General features: G+C 29.8%; 1 protein-coding gene across 1 annotated transcript in view; it reads right to left on the bottom strand.

Annotated features, from left to right (window-relative positions):
• The window catches only part of LOC132747967 (carbohydrate sulfotransferase 15-like), a 31,420-nt gene extending 23,031 nt beyond the window's left edge, over positions 1 to 8,389 (bottom strand). Inside the window, exon 1 of the mRNA XM_060737503.1 lies at positions 8,199 to 8,389. The gene's annotated coding sequence lies outside the window, so the exon portion shown is untranslated. The remainder of the gene's footprint in view (positions 1 to 8,198) is intronic.
• Between the last annotated feature and the right edge of the window lie 3,561 nt (positions 8,390 to 11,950).

Consider the following 11,950-nt stretch of genomic DNA (forward strand, 5'->3'; position numbering starts at 1 on the left):
TAACCACTCGGCCACGGACGCATCTAAATTCAAAGAAGTGGTTCCTTAGTTAGAAACTGCATGCGAACAATATCACCACATCACATAGTACATGTAAATTTATTTGTCAAATAGATAAGGTAATGAAATGTTTAAAAGAGTATTACATACCATGAAACAGAATTATTTATGTATAGTAATTTACTGTATTGTTAGAAGCCATTATCGGCAATTATTCCCATTTGTAGAGAGTCGTGAATTCCATTGAACTTGAACTTTATATAAGAATCCTCCAATTCACTCATTGTTTTTTGTTGTTGTTGTTGTCGTTGTCGTCGTCGTCGTCGTCGTCGTCGTCGTTGTGCTTTTTGTCAAATCAATTTCAGTCAATTCAGTAGACCGTTTGTGTAATCTTTATAATTTGATATCTTGAACAATGGTTTTTAAACTTTTATATTTACTTTAAGTACTAAATATGTGCCATTTATTTTCCTCACGAATAAAGCCAGACCCACAATTTATAAAAAGAAGCACAATCACGTGTAACGTGTATACCTGTAACATGTACAACTTATGTCACTCGACAATGGCTGTGGAAGCGGACGAGATATGCCTAGAGAGCAACAGACGAAAATAACAAGCACGGCTTGTTTATGAAAAGTGCATCTAACACCGACTACAGCAGTATGAATTCTTCAATGATCCACTAGGACCAAAAAAGTATAACACAATTTGTAGTGCAGAAAAGTACTTAACATATATCATATTTTTAAAAACTTCTGATTCTGCTGCTTTTAATGAAAACCTTAAACGTTTATTATGACTTTTATTCAAATAGAAGAGTGTGCTTAGTCTAGCGCTTACATTTTTCAAGACTTTTCGCTTGGCGGGGTCGCGGGGCGAAAACACGAATGACACAAATCAGCCACCATAGTATCGTAATATTCATTTAATGCTCTTATTCAAGGGTTTTCTGACAAAAAGCTTTAGTAAAAGATGTATATCAGAAACAAAATGATTGCAATATTGCAATTCTAAATGGTAACACGCATGTATATCTCTATATATACGTTTACTGTTTTTCCAAGAAGTTCTCATACAAAAAAATAGAAAGAACCCAACTGAATCTTACTACAAAATATGTCAAAAAACTGCATGTACATATGTACCTTAAAACAAATCTTCTACAATTGACAGTATGCTATTACTTAAAAGTTTATTTTATTTTCACGTGAAAGAAAAATAAAATTATCTGGGGCTAGCAGGCAGAATTTAATACCGTTGATAATATCCACAAAGGTGGAGCGTTTTGATATGTTCTAGTGAAGTCCTTTTGTTATTTTCTTGTGATGTCGTATTGTTATTTTCTAGTGGAGTCATTTTGTTATTTCATAGACGGATATGAATATTGTTATATCATTATCAAGTTTCTAAAGAAACTATCTTAGACTTAGCAGTAAAAAGTTAACGAAGATAAATATACGTCTTACTGGAATATCTCGAAATAACTTTTATTAATAATAAAATACTTTTTATAGATAAAAAAACTAATTGAAAGCTTTTATTTGTTTAGACGAAGAGGTTATAATATAATGAAGCTATTGGTACGGAAGCTTTTCAGGGCCTCCACTTATCTTAAAGTTTCATGTCATGTCAACTTGTTTTTTCTCGTTTTGACCAAAAACATTCCATGAAGACGTTATACTTAATACGTAATACGTTAAACATTCCATGAAGACGTTATGATTAATATGTAATACGTAGAAGTTTTTAATCATTGCAAAAAAACTTTGTTGAATTACGTGAGCTATTTGTCAATGCGAGTAACGTGTTTGCGTTTTACTAAATATTTCATCAAAGTTGTGAAATCAAGAAGTTTCGACAGGATTTTTGTCGAAGAGAAAAAAGCTTCAAGCATATCGAGAAAAAATCAGTTGCAATGCCTGAAAGCTTCTCATCTTTGTCAGTAAATTTTATCGAGAAATGCAAAAACATCTTATCAATGCGAATAAATATAAGTCGACTTAGCGCAAAACGTCTCACCAACTGTAGGCCCTGATACGCTTCCGTATATTGGAAATTCTTAACAGACAGGAAAGTAATTGATATATTTTTGTAAGATTAAGCAAAGTAAGAAAATGCTACTGTTTTAATTTTGAATTAATATGAAATTCCATTAACTTTGAACTTAATGTCACATAGTTTCATAAATAAATGGTTTGTTAAGTCATCGTTTAGCTATCGCGGGCAGACAAAAAGATAAACAAAGCTGCAAATTTACTGGCAATTTTACTTTCATTATAGGTATTCCCGTAAAAAGACACATACCTGATGCAACATGTACCAATATTTAAATTACATGAACATGTACTTAGTTTATATTACTAACTGTTACAGTTGACCTATTAAACGGGACAAACCACAATGTTTTTGCACATATATATGTGTGCATGTACTATGACAACCTCTGTTACAACAATGCGAACTCTATTCAATTAACGGACTATCATTCTGTATCAATACTACCCACTGTATGACTCGTTTCTATGAAACGATTAACTTACAATTGCAATGATTCTTGTAGAATTGAACGACCGAAAATTGAAGAGTAAGCTTGGTTGAGTTATAAGCTTGAAATAGCTATAATAGACTTCATAAATTAAATTGAGCATGATCTAAAAACCGCACCGTCTCCTACTTCAGCACTATTGTTTAGGGAATTAAATCTCTGATATTCAATGCAAAAGCAATAAACAACAATGCAATTAATGATAAGATATCGCTTTAAAGATAAGTTAGTAAAAACATATAATTTAGCCCGATTTAAATGCGTTGAAAGCTTTAAGATAATTTGTACCAACCCCGAGTCTACTTCCTATCATTTAACAAATAAAACATGGCATTGAGGGCAATATGCAAGTTAACAGGCTGGTTGGTCAAACTTAGGAAGGTATATGTCCCGGCCATATAACTTCCGAGGTCTGACCAACCAGTCTGTAATCTTGCATTTTGCCATTATACCAAATCTAAATCCTTTCATCCCTTTTGTTGCTGTCATTTTTACTATATTTTGCTTTCAAATAATAGCGAGCTCTAAGAGTTGGCACAAAGGGCATGCTCGCAAAACGTGTACCTGCTAGGTAGTGATGGTTTTGAAAATTTTCGCCGGAAGTACTGCAAAATTATGGATGATGGTCTATTACAGTCAATTGTAACTTTTCGACTTACAAGATAAGGATAAAAGCCGAGGAATTCTGATTTAAAACGGACGCGTAGACTGGTCTCCTGCGCACTTCTATGTTAACCATGATATGACAGGGAACCAGAATAAACGGAAGCAGTCCATAATATACTGAATTGCACTTTTAAAACAGAAAATGTACAATACAAATGAATGATTATTTTAACCAACTTCCCGCCTTATTTCATACTACAAAGAGATCGCCTTGAGGCTTTGCCTTTTTCATATAATTTTAATTTGTTCAGTGTGATAATATTACAAACCCTAGTCGGATCTTTTATTATCTTCAAGAGATGCAGCAAAAAATCCTGCTCTTCTTTAAATATTCCATTTTTGTTAATATTGTCTGTTTGTATTGTCGTGAAATTCGCACGTCGTGAAAGTCGCGTTTAAACAGTCTGTACTTGTTAGCCGGTCTGTATGCGGTTTATTGAATGGTTGACGCCATATTAAATATAGAAGGCCGTATGCAAATGAGTTTTATATATATTACAAATGAGTTATGATATATCACAAAAGGAGCTGATGTAGATACGATGTCCTGTGGAAATGTGAAAGTAGAGAAATTGAAACTCCTTTCCTTTCTATGTAACAGTAAAATACTAATAATTTGAACTGAAAGCTATTATTCTAATATCCATTTGTTTTCTATTTAAACATACGATTTTGATTCATATATAAATGGACAGAAGACTGTAATATGTAATTATCATTTTACGGTTAATTGCTTCAAAACATGAACTATCAAAAGTTTGAAATTATAAATTAAATGACAAGCACAACCTTTGTTCATATTAGAGACATAAAGTTTACAACTATAGAATCAGTCACGATGGATATGTAATAGATGCTTGGTGCATTTTAGTTTGTGAAAATGTTTACAAAATTGTTTCCTCTTAAAACAAAATAGAACTTTTTATTATTTTTTTCTGTTTACTTGTTTTACTTTGAATAAATGTAGTTAAAATTTCTTTATGAGCTGTTCAGAGTTTAGATTATTATTTTGTTTAAAAGTTTTAATCTTTAAAACTAAAATAAAGAAGAAAATTATTAAATCTTGTAAAACATGCGTGAGTTTTGATTATGAACTATTGTTAAAGAAACAACAGCTAAAAATAAAACATACATTATTGTTGAACAATGAACATCGATGAAACTAGTGAACAGTTCGGTGCAGATTATTAAATTTCCCTATCCTTGATAGTTCAATAGGTAACTCGCAAGTCCAATGAAAGTAAATTACTTTGATATAACATTTCGTTAGATATATAATATACTCTATAATTTATGACTTAACCATACCATCCTCTAAAATCAGATAGCTCAAATCCTAATATGGTGTATTCTCTATCGATAGTGAAATTTTATTGAACAAGACTAAACTAGAATTGATATTTATAATTACAGCATATTAAAATATAATATGACAATGCAGCAATATTGTGTTGCTTACATGTATAAGTAATTCCTGTTACAGATAAGATACTCGTAAATGTCATCTCTGCCCATTAAATGACCTAGGTGACGAGTTTCATTATTTACTCGTCTGCCCATTTTTTAAAGAAAAACAAAATAAGCTTTTAAATCGAAGATTTTACAACAATCCAAATATCCTTAAATTTAAGGAACTGCTCGCCACTAATGACCGAATACAGCTGACAAATCTCGCAAAATACGTAGCATTCACTATGAAGTTTTTTAAGCGATCGTAAAGTTTATAATCTTAATTTCATATGATTATGCATCAGACTTTAGAAATATCATAGGCCAATGTTGTTTATTAATATAAATACTGCAAGTTTGATTTGCTGTGTAATATATGTAAACCATGGCAGGCGCTAAAAAGTATGCATAAACTTAGTCAAAAACAGCAACAATAACAAAAGCAATTTGTATAACTTATTACACTCACCGGTATATAATTCCATGTACGCGCACTTCTTACGATTCAACAAGTACATTAAATTCCACTGATAAAATCCCATCCGAACGAAATTAAGCACACTTCCGGCTCTATTTTGTGTAAGCATCCAGGTCAAGTGAAATAAACATTGATTTATTGAACGTGTGAATAAATGACCAATCAAATTCGATTACATCGGGAAATCCATTTAGGTCATTCCTTTGAATTATTTATATAATTGGTAACCTAATACTAAATATCTATCATCCAAATATATATATTTCGCTTTTCATAAGCGCATGTCGTAAATGTAATTGTAATTTTTTAAACCACGCCCTAAAAATTAGCTATGAATGAAAATCATGATTCTCGTGCTCGAACGAAATGGATAGTAAAAGTTGTAGTAGTAATTTTCCCACGGCAAATTGATTTCATTTCGCACCATGATAGCAAAATCTTTTTATGCTGTATTTTTTGTTCTTACTGTTTTCCTATTGCGTACATGTAAATTTCAAATAGTACTTCTGTATGTATAGGTGTATGTGTGTGTGCGTGCGTGTGTTAATTTTTCCCTGATTTCTAGATAACTTGAGATTAAATTGTCAAAATTTGCAAAGACATATATATATATATATATATATATATTAAAGGTGTAACGATTCATCGATGCATCGATGCATCGCGATCTGTCTTGTCCCCGATGTATGCATCGTAATGAAATTACAAATTCCAATATATTGCGATGCAATACATATTTCACCTCCCGATGTATCGATACAGCGGGAAGGTATCGCAATACACTAACAATATCTTCCAGGAATATAAGGACAAACGTATTTTTTGAAAGACTGAAGAAAGAAAAATAGCTCGGATGAAAACATAAACAAGCGCGACTATTATCATACCATCATTGTCATCTCGTTTCCCCATGTCCACAATCATTTAACAGTTACTAACCAAGTTTTATCAATTCCATGTAAATGGGCTGGTGTTCTTTGAACTTGTTTATAATAAAAACATAATTAGAGATCTGTGCGATTTCAAGAAAAAACAACCTACAAACATGAATTTGTAATTTTATTTTGTAGCACTTAAATGTCGGATTAAAATAGTGATGATGACAACATCCCCATGTGATATTCGTCACGTATTTATACTTTCATTTCCGTTGACATCATTTTCCCGTAAAAAAACAACAAAGCAAACAAACAAACAGAAAACATGAAGACTGCAAAATATGTAGACGGGGATATTACAGTCAATCCTCCCTGGTCATATATTTAAAGTCACGAGTTTTGGGAAAATTGTAGTTTTTGGGGAACCATCAGACAGTGTTGTATAATGTGGAAGACCGGACGTGGAGTGTTTGCAAAATTTGCAAACTCAAAATAAAATACTCTGGAGTTGAGCACAAATCTTTCGAGAAAACTGAGACTGAAACTTATAAACTGTCATTTTCACAGCTGTTGACCTAATTGTAGATCACTTGTTACTATTTTTTTCACAAGAAAAATCTTAAGTGGTGTATTGTAAGACTGAAATTGTTAAACTGCCATATTTACAGTAGTGGACTATAGTGTTAGAATAGCTAGTAGATATCAATTTGCTGTTATGGTTTAATTAAAAATACCTTTAATCCTCAAGTAATCAGAAAAGTAAATTGTTAAAAGATCAAAATCGGAAACCAAGTTATAACAACAAGTTAAAGAGTTTATTTTTTTGTTATTGTAATAGTTTTATATTATATTCGTAATTATGCTGTAAACAAATGGCCAAATTTTATATACTAAGTCTAAAAGTCAGTATCATGATACGTATCGCATCGCAACATAAGAATCGCAATATGCATCGCATTTCTTCAAAGTATGCAATACATATCGTGAATCGCATCGTTTTGAAAAACAAATATCGTGATATGTATCGTGACAGAAAAAAAATGGCAATGCACAGCCCTAATATATATATATATATATATATATATATATATATATATATATATATATATATATATATATATATATATATATATATATATATATATATATATATATATATATATATATATATATATATATATATATATTTAGCACTTGTGTTAAAAGCTTATTATATTTACCTATGAAATTTGTATGTTGATAATATCCACTTTCCCCACATGAAACTTAAATTATGATACCCATTTAACATTTAATATTGATATATATATATTTGTACACATGTAATTACAAAATGTCACCTTGTAATCTGTGCCTCTCAAATAAAGATTATGTTCTGTTCTGTTTATAAGGAAACCCTATTCTATCACAGATATATATAATGCAATAGATACAACTCTATACCCGACTTAATCAAAATGTATTGATAAAGTCTAAGATATTTAAGTTAGTGTTGTGGAAATGAAAAGTTTAAAAAAAACGTCATAATTTACTTACATTACTCAAAATTACTATTTCACAATGTAACAATTTCTTTCAGCTTAAAGGGAGACACAGGCAAAATTGTCATTTCTTAGTTTTTAATTTTTCAGTAAGTATTTTGTAAATGCCTTCAAAATGAATACATTAGACAGTCAAAGGAACAAAACATATCTCCATGTAAAGAATAAAATGGTGGTTTCCTAACTTGACCCGCGTGGGTAACGTTAGAGCGCCAGGATTTCAAATAGTTGTCACTGAACTCTGGAAACGTTAAAGAACATGTCAAATGAATGACTTAGACTTGTTTCAATCATACAATGTCCAAAATATCTTTTAGTGTAACTTCAAGGGTTTGTTTAAGTCACATGACTTGTTTTAAAACTATTCGGTGATTCTATTGGCGTTTAAATTTTGTTCAACATAAATAGATATATCTACGATTCAAACCCAAAATATATAGAATTTAAACAGAAATTCATGCTGGAACATTAAGAAATGTCATTTTAGCGTGATTTGAGTACATAAAACCATTTTGATATTTTTGTCATTATTTTGTCTGAATATCCCTTTAATGAAACCAGCGTGCACTATCGATGTATGTACCTCATATGTCATATACGACATCAAAATTGTATTATCAGAAATGTTAAAATCTTACCATGTGTAACAACTGTCTTCGGTTTATTTTGTCTCTCGGTCCCGGCCTTCCTTAATTCAAACAAAACATCATATATTACCTTTTAAAATGATTTATTTTACTATTGTTAACTATAACATGAATCCTGTGTCATGGAAATAAAGTCGTATATAATGTTCCAGTTTCTCAATAACGTTATTGCCAGCTCGCTCTCTCTCATTAATGTAGATCGTGAAATAGTTTCACACAAAGAGAGTTTGTATTGTTGCTGTTTGACATTTGGAATAATGATATGATTAATGCATTTACTACAAATAACATAAAAATGTCAGAGTAAAAATAATTGAATCAATTTTAACGAACCTATTGTATGTATGCCTTACATAGAATTAGAATAGTAAAATAATTAATATATCTAATTATTTTATTGACCATTTGTAGGATAATATGACTTTTGGCTTGCTCTGTTCATTTAATGGTTTGGCATTTAATCAAAGTACTCATTAATTAATGATAATTACTTCGTCGCTCTTGACTTAAATATGTTGCAACTACAGGAATGTTGATGCTGTATGCTATGAAATTCATAGTCTGGGTCTACGATTTGCCTGGAATAAAATATGTGAAAAACATGTTAGACAGAATCATTATTATGTTAAACGGTAACGAACATCCACTTAGGTTTATTAAATGTCTAAGTAGTTCACAAATATATTAAGCTTCTTTACAAAATAAACTCCACATTCTCTAATGACAAAATAAAGCAATGACAAATATTTATCTTTTTTTTAAATAACAACATGCTATTGTTAAAAGTACATATATTTGCCAGTCTTTATTTTTCTTTATAATACATTAAATTATCCTACAGGCTTGAAGTGTTACTTTTGTTATATAACTAATATAGGCTTGTAAATTTCAGTCACGAGAACATAGTTATAACACATGCTTGTAGATTTTTGTCACGAGAACATAGTTGTAATATATGCTTGTCGGGTAATTTTTGTTAAACGAGAACATAGTTATAATAGAGGCTTGTACATAGAGTACATTCTGTGCCACGAGAAAATAGTTCTGATACACGTTTTTAGTGTAAATTTTTAATCGCGAGAGCATAGTTATAATACACTTTCGTGTTGTGTACATTTTGTTTCACGAGAACATAGATATAATAATACAGGTTTGTAGCAATCATTTTGTGTCACGAGAACATTTTTTTTATCAGCTAGGAGTGTAAAGTTTTGTTTGATTTGAATATAAAGTTAAAGTAAGGCTTGTGGTGTAAATTCTGTTTTATAAGAACATAAAGTTATTGTATAAGATATCAGTGTAAATTTTGTTTAATGGGAATACATTACTTTAAATGTATGTAAATGCTTGTTGTTTTGTTGTTGCTTTTTTTTTTTTTTCTTGAATACACACATAACGTTCTTATACAGGGTTGTTGTATGTTTTTTATGAGAAAAAAATTATAATGTATGTTTGTAGTATAGGTACATGCTGTTTAATGAGAATATAAAGTGTTATCACAGGGAACTGAGAATCTTATATGTTTTACTGGCTATTTAAGACACTTTATTTTCTTTGGGGTTTTTTGCTTGGAAGCCTCACATCTTTTTAACCTTCTGAACTATACTTCATAGTTTCATAAACCATAATATCAACAAGTGACAACAACCATCAGATTGTATGTTTTACCATGAAAATCGATCAAAATGTAGATCTGGCAGTCTTTCCTTTTATATTTTATGACACTATTCATATACGTCTAGAAAAATAAGAAAACCACTCCACTATAGAAATTAACAAAACAACTTCACCTTTGTGTATATTATCAACGGTAATACTTGGATGTTATATTGAATGATGAGCTAAGGCAGCATTTGACATGCTTAAGATTGTGCTCACATAGTTTAGAATTAGGAAGATATAATAATATTGAAAGAAGTAATAGATTGTGCAAACTATGTAACCAAAATGCAGTAGAGTCAGAATATCATTTTGTTATGTGTTGCTCACGTTACAGTAGTATTAGATCAACATATTTAGGCCAGTGTTCATGGCCAACTTTACAAAAGTTCAATGCATTGATGTCAAATAAAAGTAAAAAATGTGTTTAATCTAGCAAAGTATATAAAAGAAGCATTGTGTTTACGTCAAAATACCCTTGAAAGTTTACCTGTCTTCTGATCGTATATTGTACTTTATTATTTGTCTATGTTAGTTATGTATATAATAGTCTTTGCCATAAGTTTTTTGTTTGTTTGTAAATGGCCAAAGGCAAATGTGTTGCTGATTGCCAATAAATAAAGATTTTCAAGATTTCAAGATTTTATTATTCACTCAATACACAATACATGTAAATATGAGGTAAATAACAAATTACAAATGTTAACGAGGTTAATAGTATGTAACTCACACATCTTACAATATTCTTTTAACAAAGACAGGAGAAAGTTTTACATTCATACATAATAAAATGAATTATTTCAAAAATATTTATCAAAGTTTAATATAATTATTCAGTTCAATATTTTTCTAAGATTATTTTTTATAAACATGCAAAGTTTTTTATATATCACATAATTAGAGGGGTCAGTGTTCATTAATTTCTCAAACTTTATTATATTTGGATTTCTATAATAGATTTCAGAGATATATTTTTTTCTATCCGTATTAAGATTTGGGCATTCTAATAGAAAATGAAATTCGTCGCCTATGTTATGATTGCAGAGAGTGAATTTTCTCTGTTCTAAAGGGATCCTATGCCAATTTCCAGTTTCGACCGGTAGTTTATGATTTCTGGTTCTGAATTTGATTATATGTTTTAAATATTTGGAAGGTGTTTCACTAAGATATTTCTCAATTTCAAATTATCTTTTAAAAATACAATAATTTTTGCAATTAGATGTGTTTTCTAGACCTGAGTACCGCTGATTTATGAATATATCTGATAAGTTTTGTTTAACTGATTTAACCAGCCAATTTACGTTAGGAAATTCATGACTCATCCAAATATTAGCCATTCCACATTCTATAAAATATCTTTTATGTAAATGAATGAAAAATGGTATTAAATTCTGTCTGCTAGCAAACATTTGATTCCTAAAATCTACAACGTTTTATTAAACAGATATATATTATATGTTATTTTCTTGAGGTGTATGAATAGTGTCATATAATTATCACGTTTCTATAGAAACTATTCTTAGTCTAAGCCATTAAAAGCAATATAAATTCCAATAGATGAAAATATATATGTATATCTACCTTAATGATATATCGTTATTTTTATCAATAATAAAAATGCTCTTTTTCGGATTAAACATTATTTTTAAAGCTTTAACTTGCTTCGATATTTAGATTTTAATAATATGGCGAATTTGGGAATTTTTAATAGTTTGAAAATTATTACTATTCTTTTCGTTAGATTAAGGTTCATGCAAAAGTTACTGTTAAAATTTCCAATAAAGCTGAAGTTCCATTAAATTAAAACTTGATTTCACGTGGTCTCTAAAATGTCTGCTGATAATTATATACACGTTATCTTTATCTTATCTTTCCACCATCTACATAAAATAACAAAAATAATACTGATTATGATGATGATAAAAGTCAAGCCGAATGATTTTTAAAAAAATTCCATGACAACGAATATATAGAAAAATAAACTAATGACTCTATTAATTAAAAAATGTTATTCCTATGTTCATCAACGTATATTTTTGAATAGAATTCATTTTTCACATATTGCAATTTTGTTGTTATTATAG

The sequence above is a fragment of the Ruditapes philippinarum genome, unplaced genomic scaffold, assembly GCF_026571515.1.
Source record: "Ruditapes philippinarum isolate M1 unplaced genomic scaffold, ASM2657151v2 ctg1328_1_1_1_1, whole genome shotgun sequence".
Lineage (NCBI taxonomy): Eukaryota > Metazoa > Mollusca > Bivalvia > Venerida > Veneridae > Ruditapes > Ruditapes philippinarum.